We start from the raw sequence: 22,981 nt of genomic DNA on the forward strand, positions 1-22,981 counted from the left end.
TCATGTGAAACTCAAACCATTATTTTGCATTGTCTATTTATTGTGTATTTATCGATTATGCTATTCTACTGTGTTAAGTGGTCATTTAAATACAGATTTGACCCAAACCCTTTTGTTTGTGGGGGATCTATAGTCCAATAACCAGGAATTTGTCCCACCTTGTTTTGCGCACATGTTGCCTCGATTATAAATGTTTTTTTGTGTATTCACTTTTTTTTTTTTTTTTTTTTTTTTTATATATATATATATATATTTTTAGGTTTCTTTGTAATGATTCTGCCCCCCCCCCCCCAAATAATTGTCTTTGGACTTACTTGAATGTATTATTTTCAAATAAAATATTCTATTCCTTTTTATGAGAAATTTTATGTAGTACTAAGTCTATTCTCTCACTAATATATGAAAGTAGTTGTATCTTGTTAGAGTGGCAATATGGTTAGTTCAAGAAGCCTTGGGTGTATTCCATGTCCTGCAGATAGCTGATGTGACAGATGTGTGGGTGGCACATGGATGGTCCTGCCTGAGACTCTATAAAACTGCACTAATTACTAGGAAGGAAGTACCAGGTGACAATTATCGTAGAACATGAAATATTGGTTCAGCAGGTTTCAGACAAAAAAGAATTTGTGTATATCTTCTAGTTATCCTTTATATTTAATTAGTAATTTTGTGAAGGTCTTAAAAAGACTTGATATTTTAGTATTCGCTATACACACACTAAGCATTTCAAACATTTGAAGATAGTCTGGAAGCACTGGTACACTAGCATTACTAGGAGCAATTGGTCTGTAAAACCATGCAGATTTTTGTCAGACATCTTGATTAAATTAATGTTGACATTGCTTCAATAAAATATATGTAAACAACTCTGCATTTTTCAAAATGTAATCTATGGCAAACAAAGTAAAAACTAGAAACAAAATAAAAATATCAAATAATGATGGTTTGGAGGACCCAACTAGAATGTACCAGATAAGAGAACTGAAATAAGCATCCCTTCCCAACCACATGCTTCTAGTAGATTTACTTTGGCTACCCCCTACTAAAAGTCTTGCCTCTATTCAGGAAGGTTTTAGAGGTTTAAGGCACCTGAAACATGATCCAATGGTGGTACCACACCTTTCTTAACTTCACTCTGTTAGAAGCCTATTACATGAGGTCCCAGATGTTTACAGCATGTTTGGGAACAATTTAGGGATTTCTGTGATTGATGACATAAATCCAAGAATATGATCACATACGGAGATATTGCAACACAACAGATCCCTGTAAGATACCACAGAATACAAAATTTGTTAAATCGCACTACATCTGCCAATGGGAGATTCTTAAGGATAATCTATCCTTAGATTATTTTATTTTTTTAAAAACCTGGCATAAAGCCATAGTCCACAATATAAAAGCTGTTCACTGCAAATAAATTGTTAGCTGTGACATATGGTCCTGCAGACTTTACACTTACAAGTCTAAAAAAATGCTGGTGGAAGTGTAATTCTGTTTGCACACCCTTACATGTGTGGTGGGATTGCCCAATTGTTCAACCTCCTATGAAGATGGGTTTCTCAAGTTCTTAGGTTGCAATGCTTTCTCAGCTCCTACTACAATCCTGTTTCACCAAAATTTAAGTGGCCAAAAAATCAGAACAAAGGTTTATTGTAAATGTAAATTTATGTTGGTGAGAGAGTGGATGAAGTAGAAACTCCCAGGTTGGATTCAAGTTTTAAATATAAAAGATCCACACACTTTATTTGGTATTATTTATACACACACACACAGACACACTACAATCTTGATGCAGGGGGATACCTTCATAAAATACAATTGAATGTGGGGGGTTTTAAAAAAAAAAAATTCTCCTGTTAAGTGTGGTCAGTCCACGGGTCATCATTACTTCTGGGATATTAACTCCTCCCCAACAGGAAGTGCAAGAGGATCACCCAGCAGAGCTGCTATATAGCTCCTCCCCTCTACATCACCCCCAGTCATTCTCTTGCACCCAACTAATAGATAGGATGTGTGAGAGGACTGTGGTGATTATACTTAGTTTTTATACCTTCAATCAAAAGTTTGTTATTTTCAAACAGCACCGGAGTGTGTTGTTCCCTCTCAGGTAGAATTTGAAGAAGAATCTGCCTGAGTTTTTGTATGATTTTAGCCGGCGTAGTTAAGATCATCTTGCTGTTCTCGGCCATCTGAGGAGTGAGGTAAACTTCAGATCAGGGGACAGCGGGCAGGTTAACCTGCAAAGAGGTATGTAGCAGCATATTATTTTCTGAGAATGGAATTGACTGAGAAAATACTGCCATACCGATATAATGTAAGTTCAGCCTTAAATGCAGTAGTAGCAACTGGTATCAGGCTGTCATGTATGTATATTTACACTTCAGTATTCTGGGGAATGGCACTTCACTGGGATAATACTGTATGCGTAAGACTTTAGCCTAACTTGCAGTGGGAACGACTAGCAACAGGCTTTCTAATGACATTTCATTTATTTGATGTTAAACGTTTTTGCTGGCATGTTAAATCGTTTAATTATCTGAGGTACTGGGTGAAAAATTGTTTTGGGCACTGTTTTTTTCCACTTGGCGGTCGTTTTATTTAATTTAAGACAGTTTACTGACCTCCCTCACTTTTGTGTGTGAGGGGGAGGGGCCTATTTTGGCGCTTTTGCTGCGCATCAGAAAATTCAGTCACAAGTCTGTTTTCTTCCCTGCATGATCCGGTTCGTCTCTACAGAGCTCAGGGGTCTTCAAAAGTTAGTTTGAGGGAGGTAATCACTCACAGCAGACCTGTGAGATTGTGCTTTGACTGTGATAAAAAACGTTTATATTCTGTACATTTTTTCTGCTATTCAGGGTTAGTTATCCATTACTAATGGGGGCAATCCTTTGCTAAAATTGTTTTTACCGGAAAGAATTTGATGTTATAGTTTCTCCGGTTTATTGTTACTCAACTGTCATAACTTTTTTTCTGTGCTTCTTAAAGGCACAGTACGTTTTTTTCATATTATTTGTAAATTGAGTTGAAAAGTATTTCCAAGTTTGCTAGTTTAATTGCTAGTGTGTTAAACATGTCTGATTCAGAGGAATATCTCTGTGCTATATGTGCTAAAGCCAAAGTGGAGCCCAATAGAAATTTATGTACTAATTGCATTGATGCTACTTTAAATAAAAGTCAATCTGTACAAATTGAACATCATTCACCAAACAACGAGGGGAGAGTTATGCCGACTAACTTGCCTCACATGTCAGTACCTGCATCTCCCGCTCAGGAGGTGCGTGATATTGTAGCGCCGAGTACATCAGGGCGGCCATTACAAATCACATTACAGGATATGGCTAATGTTATGACTGAAGTTTTGTCTAAATTACCAGAACTTAGAGGTAAGCGTGATCACTCTGGGGTGAGAACAGAGTGCGCTGTTAATAATAGGGCCATGTCTGATACTGCGTCACAGTATGCAGAACATGAGGACGGAGAGCTTCAATCTGCAGGTGAAGGTTCTGATCCCAATAGAATGGATTCAGACATTTCTAATTTTAAGTTTAAGCTCGAAAACCTCCGTGTACTGTTAGGGGAGGTATTAGCAGCTCTGAATGATTGTAACACCGTTGCAATCCCAGAGAAATTATGTAGGCTGGATAGATACTATGCGGTACCGTCGAGTACTGACGTATTTCCTATACCTAAGAGGCTTACAGAGATAATTACTAAGGAGTGGGATAGGCCCGGTGTACCCTTTCCCCCCCTCCTGTGTTTAGAAAAATGTTTCCAATAGACGCCACCACACGGGACTTATGGCAGACGGTCCCTAAGGTGGAGGGAGCGGTTTCTACTCTGGCTAAGCGTACCACTATCCCGGTGGAGGATAGCTGTGCCTTTTCAGATCCAATGGATAAAAAATTAGAGGGTTACCTTAAGAAAATGTTTGTTCAACAAGGTTTTATATTGCAACCCCTTGCATGTATTGCGTCTGTCACGGCCGCGGACGCTTTTTGGTCAGAGTCTCTGGAAGAGACTCTTGACTCAATAACTATAGATGAGATTTCAAACAAGCTTAAAACACTTAAGCTAGCTAATTCATTTGTTTCAGATGCCGTAGTACATTTAACCAAACTTACGACTAAGAATTCCGGATTCACCATTCAGGCACGCAGAGCACTGTGGCTAAAATCCTGGTCAGCTGACGTTACTTCTAAATCTAAATTACTTAACATACCTTTCAAAGGGCAGAACTTATTCGGGCCCGGTTTGAAAGAAATTATCACTGACATTACAGGAGGTAAAGGCCATGCCCTGCCTCAAGACAGAGCCAAACCTAAGGCTAGACAGTCTAATTTTCGTTCCTTTCGTAATTTCAAGGCAGGAGCAGCATCAACTTCCTCTGCTCCAAAACAGGAAGGAGCTGTTGCTCGCTACAGACAAGGCTGGAGACCTAACCAGTCCTGGAACAAGGGCAAGCAGGCCAGAAAACCTGCTGCTGCCCCTAAGACAGCATGAATTGAGGGCCCCCGATCCGGGAACGGATCTAGTGGGGGGCAGACTTTCTCTCTTCGCCCAGGCTTGGGCAAGAGATGTCCAGGATCCCTGGGCGTTAGAGATCATATCTCAGGGATATCTTCTGGACTTCAAATCCTCTCCCCCAAAAGGGAGATTTCATCTGTCAAGGTTGTCAACAAACCAAATAAAGAAAGAGGCGTTTTTACGCTGTGTACAAGATCTTTTACTAATGGGAGTGATCCATCCGGTTCCGCGGTCGGAACATGGACAGGGGTTTTACTCAAATCTGTTTGTGGTTCCCAAAAAAGAGGGAACCTTCAGGCCAATCTTGGATTTAAAGATCCTAAACAAATTCCTAAGAGTTCCATCGTTCAAAATGGAAACTATTCGGACAATCTTACACATGATCCAAAAGGGTCAGTACATGACCACAGTGGATTTAAAGGATGCTTACCTTCACATACCGATTCACAAAGATCATTACCGGTATCTAAGGTTTGCCTTCCTAGACAGGCATTACCAGTTTGTAGCTCTTCCATTCGGATTGGCTACGGCTCCAAGAATCTTCACAAAGGTTCTGGGTGCTCTTCTGGCGGTACTAAGACCGCGAGGAATTTCGGTAGCTCCGTACCTAGACGACATTCTGATACAAGCTTCAAGCTTTCAAACTGCCAAGTCTCATACAGAGTTAGTACTGGCATTTCTAAGATCGCATGGATGGAAGGTGAACGAAAAGAAGAGTTCTCTCTTCCCACTCACAAGAGTTCCCTTCTTGGGGACTCTTATAGATTCTGTAGAAATGAAGATCTACCTGACAGAAGACAGGTTAACAAAGCTTCAAAATGCATGCCGTGTCCTTCATTCCATTCAACACCCGTCAGTGGCTCAATGCATGGAGGTGATCGGCTTAATGGTAGCGGCAATGGACATAGTACCCTTTGCACGCCTACATCTCAGACCGCTGCAATTGTGCATGCTAAGTCAGTGGAATGGGGATTACTCAGATTTGTCCCCTACTCTGAATCTGGATCAAGAGACCAGAAATTCTCTTCTATGGTGGCTTTCTCGGCCACACCTGTCCAGGGGAATGCCATTCAGCAGGCCAGATTGGACAATTGTAACAACAGACGCCAGCCTACTAGGTTGGGGCGCTGTCTGGAGTTCTATGAAGGCTCAGGGATCATGGACTCAGGAGGAGAGTCTCCTGCCAATAAACATTCTGGAATTGAGAGCAGTTCTCAATGCCCTTCTGGCTTGGCCCCAGTTAACAACTCGGGGGTTCATCAGGTTTCAGTCGGACAACATCACGACTGTAGCTTACATCAACCATCAAGGAGGGAAAAGAAGCTCCCTAGCGATGATGGAAGTATCAAAGATAATTCGCTGGGCAGAGTCTCACTCTTGCCACCTGTCAGCAATCCACATCCCGGGAGTGGAGAACTGGGAGGCGGATTTCCTAAGTCGTCAGACTTTTCATCCGGGGGAGTGGGAACTTCATCCGGAGGTCTTTGCCCAAATACTTCGACGTTGGGGCAAACCAGAGATAGATCTCATGGCGTCTCGACAGAACGCCAAGCTTCCTTGTTACGGGTCCAGATCCAGGGATCCGGGAGCGGTCCTGATGCCTTGTCAGCACCTTGGACCTTCGGGATGGCTTATGTGTTTCCACCCTTCCCGATGCTTCCTCGATTGATTGCCAGAATCAAACAGGAGAGAGCATCGGTGATTCTAATAGCGCCTGCGTGGCCACGCAGGACTTTGTATGCAGATCTAGTGGACATGTCATCCTGTCCACCTTGGTCTCTGCCTCTGAGACAGGACCTTCTGATCCAGGGTCCCTTCAAACATCAAAATCTAATTTCTCTGAAGCTGACTGCTTGGAAATTGAACGCTTGATTTTATCAAAACGTGGTTTTTCTGAGTCAGTAATTGATACCTTAATACAGGCTAGGAAGCCTGTTACCAGAAAGATTTACCATAAAATATGGCGTAAATACTTATATTGGTGCGAATCCAAAGGTTACTCATGGAGTAAGGTTAGGATTCCTAGGATATTGTCTTTTCTACAAGAAGGTTTAGAAAAGGGTTTATCCGCTAGTTCCTTAAAGGGACAGATTTCAGCTCTGTCCATTCTTTTACACAAACGTCTGTCAGAGGTTCCAGACGTTCAGGCTTTGGCCAGGATTAAGCCTGTGTTTAAAACTGTTGCTCCACCATGGAGTTTGAACTTAGTTCTTAATGTTTTACAGGGTGTTCCGTTTGAACCCCTTCATTCCATTGATATCAAATTGTTATCTTGGAAAGTTCTGTTTTTAATGGCTATTTCCTCGGCTCGAAGAGTCTCTGAGTTATCTGCCTTACATGGTGATTCTCCTTATCTGATTTTTTCATTCAGACAAGGTAGTTCTGCGTACTAAACCTGGGTTCTTACCTAAGGTGGTCACTAACAGGAATATCAATCAAGAGATTGTTGTTCCATCTTTGTGTCCTAATCCTTCTTCGAAGAAGGAACGTCTTCTACACAATCTAGATGTAGTCCGTGCCCTGAAATTTTATCTACAGGCAACTAAGGATTTTCGACAAACGTCTTCCCTGTTTGTCGTTTATTCTGGTCAGAGGAGAGGTCAAAAAGCTTCTGCTACCTCTCTCTCTTTTTGGCTTCGTAGCATAATACGTTTAGCTTATGAGACTGCTGGACAGCAGCCTCCTGAAAGAATTACTGCTCATTCTACTAGAGCTGTGGCTTCCACTTGGGCCTTTAAGAATGAGGCTTCTGTTGAACAGATTTGCAAGGCTGCAACTTGGTCTTCTCTTCATACTTTTTCCAAATTTTACAAATTTGACACTTTTGCTTCTTCGGAGGCTGTTTTTGGGAGAAAGGTTCTTCAGGCAGTGGTTCCTTCCGTATAAAGAGCCTGCCTGTCCCTCCCGTCATCCGTGTACTTTAGCTTTGGTATTGGTATCCCAGAAGTAATGATGACCCGTGGACTGACCACACTTAACAGGAGAAAACATAATTTATGCTTACCTGATAAATTCCTTTCTCCTGTAGTGTGGTCAGTCCACGGCCCGCCCTGTTTTTATGGCAGGTCTAAATTTTTAAATTATACTCCAGTCACCACTGCACCCTTTGGCTTCTCCTTTCTTGTTGGTTCTCGGTCGAATGACTGGGGGTGACGTAGAGGGGAGGAGCTATATAGCAGCTCTGCTGGGTGATCCTCTTGCACTTCCTGTTGGGGAGGAGTTAATATCCCAGAAGTAATGATGACCCGTGGACTGACCACACTACAGGAGAAAGGAATTTATCAGGTAAGCATAAATTATGTTTTTATTGAATTTTCAAACGTAGGTATACAGGTTGACATAAATGGTTTCACAAAGGTTTGCAAACAGTAATAACTGAAATTCAATTAGTGGTGGTAAAATTTACAAACAAGGGTTCTTTTCCTTCAGAGCAACAAGTGTAGTTGGCTGTTTTTAGCTCTTTGAAATCGTTGAATAGTATCCAGAGGTTGCTGTGTCACTTAAGAGAATGTTTGAAAATACTTAACAATTCTTTAACATTTAAACTGGTTTAACTTAAACATTAAACATTATGAAAACATGTAGATTGAGTGGGAAGTATAGAAGATTCTTGTTTTAGCAGAATGATTATCTAGTTGTTATGAAACCATGTACTATGATTATAAATACATCTTCCTAGCAGCTTTGGGTAGATAGGGGGTATTGTCTTAGAGGTGTTGCATGCTTAGTGTTTTATATTTTGTGTTGGTGTGTCAGTGAAGTTTATTAGCAATTACCAGTAGAATTTAACATCAAGGAATATAGGGAGTTTTTTACGTTTGTAGTAGCCATATTGTTCTAAGGGTATAGTTTCTGTGACCTTTAACATTCATTGTTGTTTTGTAGTTGTCTGTATGGACTTCCAATTTTGTGCATTTAGTGATCTAACACTATTTAAACTTATCTGTATTAGGATGGAGAGTATTTTGCAGTTACAGTCTGGGCTCTTATTTAGTAAGGCGACTTCAGGTATCCGTGTAAAGTCTGGACTTGCCACTATCTGTAATGTCAGTTCCACGGATTCCCAGAAAGAGACTATTTTGGGGCATTTCCACCACATAAGTGACATAGTTCCTGTTTCTCCACAACCTCTCCAGCATAATGGGGGGGAGGAGGGGTAAATTTTATTTAGTCTGTCTGGCGTTGGGTATTAGCCCAGAAGTATCTTAAAGTTAATTTCTATTATTCGTGTTGAGATGGATGATTTGCGTGTGTTTATTATATATTTTCTTCCAATCTTTCTCCTCTAATTGTAGTTTTAGCTCATGTTGCCAGTGAGTAGTGTATGCACTTTGTCGAGAGTAGTTTTAGCAAGTGAAAGGGTGCCTCTAATTGTTATAGTTGATAAACATAGCTGTTCAAATGTTCTTTAAATTGGTTGTTGTGGATAAAGTGGTTCAGTTAGGAGTACTTTAGCCATGACATAAAGGCTCCATTCAGTATATTAGATTGGCTGTGTCACAGGTTTTAGTATTCAACGTTCTAGAATGGTGGTAATGGCAACAGAATCAGGGAGTTCCCATGTGACACTGGTTTTCCCTAAGGGTTCGTAGCTGCCTGTGAGTTCCATATTGGTGAATATCAGTGTTAGTGGGGATTGTGATGTAGAGAGTTTCAGGAAGTGTTGAATTAGGTAGTCCCAAGTGCCAAATGTGTTTATAAAGGGGTGATTTATGACATATGGGAGGCCTAAGGTTTTTAGGGATCCAGCATATTGACCCTGGTCTGGAGGCTCTTAGAATTTGTGAGTCCAATGAGACCCAAGATTTTACATCTTTTACCATGCCCATCCAGTACATGTTGGAGAACTATAGAGTGGTAATAAGTTTCTAGTTTCTGTACTCCCAGGCCGCCTCCTCTGAGAGCACAAAAAGGATAGGGGATAGAGGGCATCCTTGTCGTGTTCCGTTTGAAATTGGGAAGCTCTGAGAGAGTACTCCGTTAACTTTTACTTTGGCTGTTGGTTTAGAATAAATTTGGAAGATTCTTTTAATTATTTTGTCACTGTCACCAAAATGTTGTAGTGTTCCCTGGAGCAAGGACCAGTCAAGCCTATCAAAGGCCTTCTCCGTGTCAGTGGAGACCAGGATAGTAGGGATTTTATTTGCTGTAACATATTCCATCAGGTGTATGGCTCTAATGGTGTCATCTCTGGTCTCCCAGCCTGCTTGATCTAAGTGTATTATGGATGGTAGAACCGAGTGGATTCTTCTAGCCAATACTTTGGCATAAATGTTTATATCCCCATTCAGTGGTGATAATGGGCGGTAACTACTAGGGTTTGTTAGGGTGTGTCTCTCCTCAGGAATAACCGTTATATGTGCTTCTAAAAGCTAGGGGGAAAGGTGGCCTCCTTCATTCAAGGAATTGAATAGGTTTTTCAAATGTGGTGCTAGAATTTGTTGGAATTGTTTTTAATGTGTGTTGGTTAAGCCGCCTGGGCCTGGACTTTTCTGCATAGGTAAACTTTTGATTGCTGCTATGACCTCTTGTGTCGTTATGGGGTCTTCTAACAATTTGGCTAATTGGTCTGATATTTTTGGTAAGTGGATGTCCTCTAAATATTTTAATTTGTGGGTGGGTTTGTGTATTGTCATCTTGTCGTCTGGGGAGATGTTATATAAAGTGTGATAGTAGGTGCTGAAGGAATTCTTGATTTCTTTGCAGTCAAAGGTTTCTGTATTGGGGTACCCAAGTTTAGGAAGGAATCTCAATTTTAGTGCGGCTATTCTGCCGAGCCATGATATCGATGTAAAGTTCCATTTATTTTTAAGTGTTCTTAATTCTGCTAGGAGTGGGGTGTAATTTTCCTAAATCACTAGTAATGTCATTGGATATGAAAACTCAAAGGTGTTTAAAGGGACACTGAACTCAAATTTTTTCTTTCGGGATTCAGAGAGAGCATGCAATTTTAAGCAACTTTCTAATTTACTCCTATTATCAATTTTTCTTCGTTCACTTGCTATCTTTATTTGAAAAAAGGCATCTAAGCTTTTTTGTTTCAGTCCTCTGGACAGCGCTTTTTTTATTGGTGGATGAATTTATCCACCAATCGGCAAGAATAACTCAGGTTATTCACCAAAAATGGTCCGGCATCTAAACTTACATTCTTGCATTTCAAATAAAGATACCAAGAGAAGGAAGAAAATTTGATAATAGGAGTAAATTAGAAAGATGCTTAAAATTGCATGCTCTATCTAAATCACAAAAGAAAAAATTTGGGTTCAGTGTCCCTTTAAGTAAAATACTGCACCACTTAAAGTGATATTTGTCTTGAAAGTACTGGGTATATGAGTTTTGTAATCCCCATGTAAAGGCTTCAGTTTTGGTGTAATTAAAGATAGTCTACTCCAAAAAATGTTATGGTTTAAAAAGAAAGATAATTCCTTTATTACCCATTCCCCAGTTTTGCATAGCCAACATTGTTATATTAATATAAATTTTACCTCTGTGATTACCTTGTATCCTAGGCCTCTTCTCCCCTTAACACATGACTATGTATTATCTATTGAACTGCATTATAGCCAATTAGTGCTGTGACATGCACAACTCCACGGAAGAGAGCACAATGTTATTTATATGGCACACATAAGTTAGCAGTCTCTTGTTGTGAAAAGCTAATAAAAAAGCATGTGATAAGAGGCTGTCTGTAGAGGCTTAGAAACAGGTAGAAATTTAGAGGCTTAGATGTTAAAGTATATTAATATAACAATGTTGGCTGTGCAAAGCTGGGGAATGGGCATTATCTATCAAACAAAATAGCACAGAATGCTTGAGTAATGGACGTCCAGGGGCAAACTGAAGAACCCAGGACTGCTCTTTCTTCAGTTTGCACTTGGACTTCCATTACTCAAGCATTCTGTGCCATTTCGTTTGCATTTATTTTGTTTGTATCTATTTCAAATACTACAAGATTTTAAATGTATATGGGATGGGTTTGATGTGCACATGTATTTAATGTTTTCTTATTAAACAGGAAGAGTCCACAGCTGCATTCATTACTTTTGGGAAAATCAGAACCTGGCCACCAGGAGGAGGCAAAGACACCCCAGCCAAAGGCTTAAAAACCTCCCCCACTTCCCTCTACCCCAGTCATTCTTTGCCTTTCATCTCAGGAGGTTGGCAGAGAAGTGTCAGAAGATTGAAGATAGTCTCTCATGGAGGGTAGTACTCTTCGAAATGGGACTGGAGTTTTAAGTAATCCTGTCAGCCTCTCAGTGAGATCATGAGTGAAAGTTAGAGTCCGGAGATGCAGGGAGAGTCTTTATGCAAAACCATCCCGACTCATATTAACAGTTCCTGGGCAATCAGCGTTGACGAGTTTCGATGTCTGCCTTTATTCACTCAAGTCAATGTCAGAAGCAAGGCTGCTATCTGTCACACTTGAAGGGCCGTGTTCCTGTTCCACGGCGTAGATTCCGGTAAGATTGTTTCATTTTATTTTGATATGTGAATGTAATGTTAAACGAAAGAAGTCAGGGTCCCAGTTGGACCCCTTTATCTTATGGAATCAAGGGTTAATATCTCCTGAGGGGGGTTATTAAACAGGGGGGGGGGGGCTTTAATCAGGTTTGCTATGTGATTTTGTCTGCTATTGTGTAGTGATACTTGGGCTCATGGCTATTCGGACATAACGGCCTTATTTCATCAGTTTGCCCGGTCCGAAGGACTGGCACGCTTTTTTTGGTTTACACGTTGCACCTCGTGACAGAGTGTGGTCACGTATTTCATTTCCGCACCTTGACCGAGTGACGATGGAGAGAGTCTATTCGTTAGTTGTCTACTTCACATGAGGTGGTGAGTGCCCCAGCCATTGGAGGTGTAAGGTGCCGTTAGTGTTTGTCCATAATTGCAATCTCCACATTATGGAGGATTCTGATTTTTTGGAGACGTATATCTCCGATTCAGAGTATACCACTTGTGAAGAGTATGAAATGGCCAGGGTTATCCATGCCCATCAGATATATTCTGATTGCCGTTCTTCTCCGGAAGGGGGCTCGTTTCCTCCAGAGGTTACAGCACGGTTCCGCATGGCCATATCTATGGCGCTGCCACATTTATATCTTTCTAGTGAAGTGTTTTTAAGATACTGTCAGTGTTCTGTTAACTGGGGTGCGTTGTGCGTGGGATCGCTTGAGTCAGTTATACCTTCTAGGGAAGCTATGGCCTCTGAGGCTTCAGGGGCCCTACCCTCGGGCCGGGGTCGTCCATTGATCCGGCGGGGGATAATTTTGCCTTCCGTTATAGACTGGCACGTCTTCATGTCCTACTAAGGCATGTTTTTGTGGTGCTGGAGGATTCCAGTCCTACTGGGCCAAGGTATCTTCGGTCTGCGGGGCCGGATAGCAAGCTGGGTTAGACGTGAAGGGATGAAGACAATCTCTTTAACGTCTCCATTTTCTTTTTAGTATCTGTTCCTGTTCTGTGCTTGGGAGGATAGGGCCTCTAATCTGCTGGTCCAGTTGGCGTGCCGTTTTCCTTGGGCATTCACGTTCGGGTGCTGCCTTCATTTTATTTAAATCTGGTTAGGATATATTTGATTTGTTTTAGCAAGCTCATGTCTGCTATAATTTTCCATTTCAGATTATTTCTTTCTCTGGAACTGATATCTGTATTAGGATGGAGAGTATTTTGCAGTTACAGTCTGGTACTGATACTGGTGATTTTGTGATCGCATGCGCATTTCTTTGGAAGCTGCACGTTTTTATATATCAGAACTAAGTTATTAATATAGTTTGTTTTTGATCCCTTTTTCTTGGACAGTTCAGTTCCTTGTACCAGGCAGGTGCTGGTCGGGTGCTAGCTGCTGTTCCTTAGGGTTCATGTCACCCACGTTGTGCTGGGGTGTCAGTTATCCTGTCGGGTGTTGAGTCGTTCACTTGTTGGAGTGTTCTTGTTGTTTACTTATCCATTAATTGAGGAGGTGTTTCATTTTCTTATAGTCAACTTGCTCCTCATCCTCGAACGGAGTGTCGGAGGGACTGTATAGGCCCTCTGCCGTCCCTTATGTGGGGATCAGTCTACGACTCCTCGTGGGTCCTGGAGGTTTTTTGGCCTCGGTACCGAGGTTCTCCATTCCCAAGGGGTTTGGAGATCGGGATGACTGTGGGACAGTTGGGGTACAAGTTTGGATAACTATTTTCAATCTTGGTATTTTCCGGGTGTCTGTTTTTCATGTGACCTAGTCGCAGGTACTCCTTGAGGAAGCGGGGACTGGTTCTCCCTTTTTGAGTGGTCTGGTCATCTGAGTCTGGGAGTTCTGGTTTCTCTGTCTCCCCACTTTCATGCTCTCATAAGTTGGAGCGCAGGGGTTGGGATTCTCCCCTTTTCTTCCTTGGCAACCGCCTCTAGTCCGCTTCTCAGCGGGATTCTGGTTGTCTAGGTTATTCCTGGTACAGGTTTTTCTGGGAGGCTGATCCTGTGCGGATCTGTGACTTCCATCTAAGGGGCGTATTACGCTCGCTGATGTAGCCTAGTGGGTCACCTAGTTGCCCACATGGTTAATGTGGCGTGTTGAATCTCGCTGTGGTATGTCTCCATTTTATGTCTCTGGTAAACCTTGGGGTCCTTGGACTTGGAGTGTTGCCCCAGAACACCTAGGAGCTCTTGGTTTCTGGAGTTAAAAGCGGAGGATCCAGGGTTCTGCTCCACCTACAGGTGCAAATTACCATCTCTGGGGCCTGTCTAGATGTCTTCTATGATAATTGGTCTGAGTCTCTTGCGAGCATCCAATGTTCAAGGCCACGAGGTGTGGAATGCTCTACCTAGTATGCCCTTCTCCGTATGAGGCAACTTGGCGGTTTCTCAGGACATACAGTCTTGTATGAGTTTTTGGGGTCCGGGTCGCTGCACTCAGTCTGCTTTTCCCTTAGGAGGGTTGGTTTTATCTCTTATGGAAGATTTGGTATAGGCCTGTAGGTTAGTTTGCTGCCTTTCAGGTGGCAACTTTTGCTTTTCAGGTGGCCAGGGGAAACTTTTGCTTTAAGGTGGGCTCGAGGTTGTTTGTCTCAACTGCGTTGGTAGTACTGACCATTGGGTTATTACTCAATGGTAGTGTTTTACCATTCTCTTTGGTCTCTTCACCTTGCCTACAGCTGGGGTAGTGGTCCCCTTTTGGGGAGGATTTGGAATTATACAGCTTCTATGGAGACCCTGTGGGTCCTTATCTTCTAGTTCAAGGATTCTTTTCTTCCCTTCTTGCTTGTGGGATGTCAGGGGGGCTGGCTCTGGTACTAGTCTGTGCCCTATCTCCCCTTTTGTGAGTGTTCCTTCTTAGAGGAATTTGAGCATGTAGAGTCAGCTGTAGTAGCTGGATGTTTAGCTTTGGCTGTCTAGCACGCAGAAGGTTTGCAGTTTGAATCCAGTGGCATCTACTTGCACTTGGTATGTGTGCTCGCAAGCCTTATATCGTGGCAGTTGCTAGTAATTGGTCAGAGTGGTTCACCAATGGGTTAGTTCCTATTAGGACCTCCGCTCTTCATGAGGTGGGTGTTACCAGCCCCTTTTTTGGTTGGGTCCAATCCTTGGAGGAGAGGTCAGAGATCTGTTTGCTCTTTTGGGTCTGACCGTGTACTGGCTCTTAACCCTGCTATCCTCCCTGGGGGAGGGTTCACCGGTGTTCCTTTCTCCACTGGTTGCATTGCTGCTGGTGTTGGATGCCTCTGGGGGCTGGATTCCTGGCGGGAGTTCCGTCAATAATTTGGCACTCTGTGGGATGGGGTCCCTTGAGGACTTGGGGTCAGCTTGCTGCCCTGGAGCTGGAAATCTCGAGTTCTGTCAGTTGTGTTCTGTGTTTCACAGTGAGCTATCTTTCCTTGGGACAGTTGGTTTTTCATCCTATCGGTGGGCTCTGGGTTTTCCTTCGGTCCTGATATGGGTTTCCTACCTATATATGGCTAGTTTTAACGGTTGTGTCTGCTAGACTAGGGTACAGTGGGGAGTTTGTGGCTTCCTTGGTGCACCATTAGTTATATGGTGCTGTGTCAGAGGATCTGAGGTTGGACTGTTCTTCCTCGTGATCGCTCTCTCATAGGTGGGAGTGTCTCTTGGGAGAGGAACTTCTTAGAGAGTTATTTTCCTTGGGTGGTTGTCCTATAACCACCTTCGTTTCACTTGTCTTGGACTGTTGGTCCTTTGGATCTCCTTTTGGGTACTCCGTTCTCTCCCTTCGGGGGTAGGTGGAGGTGCCTTTCCGATTTGGGAGCCTTGCGGGACTTGGCTCCTCGGAGGCATTGTGCTCAGTGGAATCTAAGGATTTTGAGTGGTCTCCAGCACGAGATGCCGGTTGTTTGAAGGAGCTGCCTTCTGTACCCACCCTTTGTTTGCATTCAGTGTCCTCTATAGCTTGGGTATTGTTTTCCCAAAAGTAATGAATGCAGCTGTGGACTCTTCCCGTTTAAGAAGAAAAACTTAAATTATGCTTACCTGATAATTTTCTTTTCATCTGACGGGAAGAGTCCACAGCTCCCCGCCAGCGTTTATCGATGTGGCGGCTGTTTATTCTTCTGGCACTTTTTTTCACCCTGATATTTCTCCTACTTTTCCTTGTTCCCTTGGCAGAATGACTGGGGGATAAGGAAAGTGGGGAGGTATTTAAGCCTTTGGCTGGGGTGTCTTTGCCTCCTCCTGGTGGCCAGGTTCTGAATTTCCCCTAAAAGTAATGAATGCAGCTGTGAACTTTTCACGTCAGAAGAAAAGAAAATGATCAGGTAAGCATAATTAAAGGGACAGTCAACACCAGAATTTTTGTTGTTTTAAAAGATAGATAATCCCTTAATTACCAATTCCCCAGTTTTGCATAACCAACACAGTTATAATTATACACGTTTTACCTCTGTTATTACTTTGTATCTAAGCCTCAGCAGACTGCCCCCTGTTTTCAGTTCTTTTGACAGACTTGCATTTTAGCCAATCAGTGCTCACTCCTCGGTAAATTCACGAGCATGAGCTCAATGTTATCTATATGAAATACGTGAACTAATGCCCTCTAGTGGTGAAAAACTTTCAAAATGCATTTAGATTAGAGGCGGCCTTCAAGGTCTAAGAAATTAGCATATGAACCTCCTAGGTTTAGCTTTCAAATAAGAATGCCAAGAGAACAAAGCAAAATTGGTGTTAAACGTTAATTGGAAAGTTGTTTTAAATTACATGCCCTATCTGAATCATGAAAGTTATTTCGGACTTGACTGTCCCTTTAAAGTTTTTAAGGTGTTAGTTTGTTTTTTTAGTATGATGTTTGATTAGTAAAATACATTTTTGTCATACTCCAGGATAAACAATTTTTTTAATAAACCCCTTTTAAACTTCTATTTTAGCATTTTTGCGCAACCAGGATTTATTTGCTTAATTTGATGATTTTGGGTGAGATTCCTAATTATCCTGTTTGTTTATATGTTATTTCTGTGCGCTGGTCATTTTAATTATTTAAAAGGATAATTCCCCAAATGTTTTTAACATGTCGAATAAGTGCAGAAGAGTCTCAGATGGTTTAAAATTTTTATTTTTAATATAAAATCTCTAATATAACGGTGTGGAGATTGAAGCTTAATTCTGAGACAGAAAATTTTCTCGGATTGGGTTATGTCTCTCTCTGGAACCAGGAAACCAGTTTCCCAAAGAATTTTCCTCAAGCTTGGAAGTTTTTTCTTTTTGAGTGTTGCTTTTTTGGTGGTCTTTTTCTGGCATTTCTTTAGGATCCGTTAGATTCTTCAGTTTCTGCTAGGTGGTCTTGACAAGGGATTATCAGTTAGTTCCTTGAAGGGCCATATTTTTTTTCAGCTCTTTTACATAAGAATTTAGCCAGTCTTTCTAATGTTTATATCTTTGTTAAAGATTTAGAAAGAATTAGGCCAGTTGTTAGACCTATTCCTCCTCCATGGAATTATATTAAGTTATTCTGTTCTCCAAGGACCTCCCTTGAACCGATGTTCAGCATAGTTTTTAATATTTTTTCCTGTAGGTTCTTTCTATTATATTTTAACTAGAAGAACTTCCAAATTCTCTGCTATCCTGTGAATGTCCCTTTATTTCTGGGTTTTCATAAGGATAAAACGTATGTTTTTCTCTAAAAAAAAAAAAAAAAATTCTGCAGAATATTTCTGCATTAAATATATTCCTTTAAGCTACTAAGGATTCTAAACAAAGTTCAGTTTGTTCTCTATTCTGCTTTTGGTTCAATCAAGTAAGTGATTTTCAGAACTTCTTAGTGGCAGGAAAGTCTCCTCGTAGGCATATGTCGGCTCATTCGTCCATTTCAGTTGCTACTTCCTGGACTGTCATAAATTCTGCATCCACATGTCTTCTCTGCACACATTCTTTAAAGATTTTCTGTTTTTTGATGTTTTTGCTTTTTGGGAAACATTTTTTGGCAGGAAACTCCTTCAGGCCGCAGGGTCTGGGAAAACAGGAACTGCCTTATGGGTTCTCTGCCTCCTCCTAGTGGCGGTCAGTATATCCCACATGTTATGGAATTCCTATGGACTCTTATGCCGAAAGAAAATAATTTATCAGGTAAGTATACATTTTGTTTTTTTGCATTTCATGTTCCTTTAACATGATCCCCCATAGATTTTAATGGAGTGCAAAAAGTGAAAAAAAACCTAATACCCAACAAGTTACGCAAACCCCATTGCGTTTTCTCAAGTGCGCTAACCTGATATGTATACGTATGTTTTTATGTGTTTATATGTGTGTGTATATATGTCTGTAAATGTATTTATATGTGTATATATATCTGTACACACATATACATAATATATTTAGACATGTATATGTATGTATCTCAATGTTAAAGCCCTTTACATGCCTTTTCATCTAACACCTGAGACCTCATATCCTTGAGCCTTTAAAACTTTATAATGCAATTAAAAAAAAAAACATTGTATTAGATGGTGTTATTATGAGTGCTTGTAGGGTGAGGTGCTCAGGTCTTCAGGGTTTCCTGTATGCACTTTTCTTTACACTTTTGCTCATCAAATTAGATAAGATATCCACAATAGTGCAATACTCACAGGGAACAAATTAAGTCAAAAGGCTTTATTGTGGTCAAAAAGAAACACAGGACCAAGCCCAATTGCGAAGATTTGAAAGCTCTGTCTATATATTTATAGCTCAACGAGTTTCAACGGCACATCCGTCTTTCTCAAGAGCAATACAATTCCAATGAAAAAATTTGCAGATGACCATTATGTTGAGCGGTACAGCCCCAGACTTGGTTGGGAACTTTTTTACACATCACTGCTTGAAAAGAGAACTGGTTCTCACAACTTAACATTGATGTTGGGATTGGCTGCACTGAACCACATGATCTCTGCAATTGTATACAGTGCTCTTTAATTCTGATTGGTTATTGGACATCATGTGATCGGAAAAACTCCACGGACCTAATTTGGAACTATGTCCATAACAGTACTCATTTGAATTTGGAATCTTCCTTTTGGATAATTTATATGATAACCACTCATTGGTAATTTTGAATTAGTTTTAATGTTTTTTATTGGCTACTAATTAGCAAGTCTATTCACAAAGAGCAGCGATAATAATTTAAAAAATAAAAATGGATATTTTATATTTAATAGAATCTGCAAAAATATTTTAAAAGTTTGGTGTCTCCTCTTTGAGAATTTTTTTATTTATTTTAACAAAGGGTTAAAAGTTCTTTACACATTGTAAATCCTTTTTCCAGTAAGCAAGATGCCGACTGGAGAGTCGACGGTGGGAATTTTTAAAATATATATTGATGTTTGTAATACAGCTCATTTCTTTGGAATTTTATTGCTCTTGAGAAAAATGTACTGTTGAAACGCGTTGACCTATTAAAATATAGACAGAGCTTTTAAATCTTCGCAATTGGGCTGATCCTTTGTTTCTGTTGGACCACAATAAAGCCTTTTGACTTCATATGTTCCCTGTGAGTATTTTCCATTGATTGCTTCATTTGGGAATAATGTATTGCACTATTGTGGATATCTTCTTTCAGAAATGTGAAGATGAAAAGTTAATAAAGAATCCCCTGAAAACCTGTACCCCTTACCGTACAAGCATCCTACAATTATCAGTTTGGGGAGAAACTGAAGGAAGCAGCAATTTCTCCAACATAGGTGTGTCCGGTCCACGGCGTCATCCTTACTTGTGGGATATTCTCTTCCCCAACAGGAAATGGCAAAGAGCCCAGCAAAGCTGGTCACATGATCCCTCCTAGGCTCCGCCTACCCCAGTCATTCTCTTTGCCGTTGTACAGGCAACATCTCCACGGAGATGGCTTAGAGTTTTTTAGTGTTTAACTGTAGTTTTTCATTATTCAATCAAGAGTTTGTTATTTTCAAATAGTGCTGGTACGTACTATTTACTCAGAAACAGAAAAGAGATGAAGAATTCTGTTTGTATGAGGAAAATGATTTTAGCAACCGTAACTAAAATCCATGGCTGTTCCACACAGGACTGTTGAGAGCAATTAACTTCAGTTGGGGGAACAGTTTGCAGTCCTTTGCTGCCTGAGGTATGACACATTCTAACAAGACGATGTAATGCTGGAAGCTGTCATTTTCCCTATGGGATCCGGTAAGCCATGTTTATTACGATTGTAAATAAGGGCTTCACAAGGGCTTATTTAGACTGTAGACTTTTTTTGGGCTAAATCGATTGATATTAACACTTATTTAGCCTTGAGGAATCATTTATTCTGGGTATTTTGATATAATAATATCGGCAGGCACTGTTTTAGACACCTTATTCTTTAGGGGCTTTCCCAAAGCATAGGCAGAGTCTCATTTTCGCGCCGGTGTTGCGCACTTGTTTTTGAGAGGCATGGCATGCAGTCGCATGTGAGAGGAGCTCTGATACTTATAAAAGACTTCTGAAGGCGTCATTTGGTATCGTATTCCCCTTTGGGTTTGGTTGGGTCTCAGCAAAGCAGATACCAGGGACTGTAAAGGGGTTAAAGCTTAAAACGGCTCCGGTTCCGTTATTTTAAGGGTTAAAGCTTCCAAAATTGGTGTGCAATATTTTCAAGGCTTTAAGACACTGTGGTGAAAGTTTGGTGAATTTTGAACAATTCCTTCATGTTTTTTCGCAATTGCAGTAATAAAGTGTGTTCAGTTTAAAATTTAAAGTGACAGTAACGGTTTTATTTCAAAACGTTTTTTGTACTTTCTTATCAAGTTTATGCCTGTTTAACATGTCTGAACTACCAGATAGACTGTGTTCTGAATGTGGGGAAGCCAGAATTCCTATTCATTTAAATAAATGTGATTTATGTGATAATGACAATGATGCCCAAGATGATTCCTCAAGTGAGGGGAGTAAACATGGTACTGCATCATTCCCTCCTTCGTCTACACGAGTCTTGCCCACTCAGGAGGCCCCTAGTACATCTAGCGCGCCAATACTCCTTACTATGCAACAATTAACGGCTGTAATGGATAATTCTGTCAAAAACATTTTAGCCAAAATGAACCCTTGTCAGCGTAAGCGTGGATGCTCTGTTTTAGTTACTGAAGAGCATGACGACGCTGATATTAATATCTCTGAAGGGCCCCTAACCCAATCTGAGGGGGCCAGGGAGGTTTTGTCTGAGGGAGAAATTACTGATTTAGGGAACATTTCTCAGCAGGCTGAATCTGATGTGATTACATTTAAATTTAAATTGGAACATCTCCGCATTTTGCTTAAGGAGGTATTATCCACTCTGGATGATTGTGAAAATTTGGTCATCCCAGAGAAACTATGTAAAATGGACAAGTTCCTAGAGGTGCCGGGGCTCCCAGAAGCTTTTCCTATACCCAAGCGGGTGGCGGACATTGTTAATAAAGAATGGGAAAGGCCCGGTATTCCTTTCGTCCCTCCCCCCATATTTAAAAAATTGTTTCCTATGGTCGACCCCAGAAAGGACTTATGGCAGTCAGTCCCCAAGGTCGAGGGAGCGGTTTCTACTTTAAACAAACGCACCACTATTCCCATAGAGGATAGTTGTGCTTTCAAAGATCCTATGGATAAAAAATTAGAAGGTTTGCTTAAAAAGATGTTTGTTCAGCAGGGTTACCTTCTACAACCCATTTCATGCATTGTCCCTGTCACTACAGCCGCATATTTCTGGTTTGATGAACTGATTAAGGTGCTCGATAGTGACTCTCCTCCTTATGAGGAGATTATGGACAGAATCAATGCTCTCAAATTGGCTAATTCTTTCACTCTAGACGCCTCTTTGCAATTGGCTAAGTTAGCGGCTAAGAATTCTGGGTTTGCTATTGTGGCGCGCAGAGCGCTTTGGTTGAAATCTTGGTCGGCTGATGCGTCTTCCAAGAACAAGCTACTAAACATTCCTTTCAAGGGGAAAACGCTGTTTGGTCCTGACTTGAAAGAGATTATCTCTGATATCACTGGGGGTAAGGGCCACGCCCTTCCTCAGGATCGGCCTTTCAAGGCAAAAAATAGACCTAATTTTCGTCCCTTTCGTAAAAACGGACCAGCCCAAGGTGCTACGTCCTCTAAGCAAGAGGGTAATACTTCTCAGGCCAAGCCAGCTTGGAGACCAATGCAAGGCTGGAACAAGGGAAAGCAGGCCAAGAAACCTGCCACTGCTACCAAGACAGCATGAAATATTGGCCCCCGATCCGGGACCGGATCTGGTGGGGGGCAGACTCTCTCTCTTCGCTCAGGCTTGGGCAAGAGATGTTCTGGATCCTTGGGCGCTAGAAATAGTCTCCCAGGGTTATCTTCTGGAATTCAAGGGACTTCCCCCAAGGGGGAGGTTCCACAGGTCTCAGTTGTCTTCAGACCACATAAAAAGACAGGCGTTCTTACATTGTATAGAAGACCTGTTAAAAATGGGAGTGATTCATCCTGTTCCATTAAGAGAACAAGGGATGGGGTTCTACTCCAATCTGTTCATAGTTCCCAAAAAAGAGGGAACGTTCAGACCAATCCTAGATCTCAAGATCTTAAACAAATTTCTCAAGGTCCCATCGTTCAAGATGGAAACCATTCGAACTATCCTTCCTTCCATCCAGGAAGGTCAATTCATGACCACGGTGGATTTAAAGGATGCGTATCTACATATTCCTATCCACAAGGAACATCATCGGTTCCTAAGGTTTGCATTCCTGGACAAACATTACCAGTTCGTGGCGCTTCCTTTCGGATTAGCCACTGCTCCAAGGATTTTCACAAAGGTACTAGGGTCCCTTCTAGCGGTGCTAAGACCAAGGGGCATTGCAGTAGTACCTTACCTGGACGACATTCTGATTCAAGCGTCGTCCCTCCCTCGAGCAAAGGCTCACACGGACATCGTCCTGGCCTTTCTCAGATCTCACGGCTGGAAAGTGAACGTGGAAAAGAGTTCTCTATCCCCGTCAACAAGGGTTCCCTTCTTGGGAACAATTATAGATTCCTCAGAAATGAGGATTTTTCTAACAGAGGC

Source organism: Bombina bombina, chromosome 1 (assembly GCF_027579735.1).
Source record: "Bombina bombina isolate aBomBom1 chromosome 1, aBomBom1.pri, whole genome shotgun sequence".
Classification (NCBI taxonomy): Eukaryota; Metazoa; Chordata; class Amphibia; order Anura; family Bombinatoridae; genus Bombina; species Bombina bombina.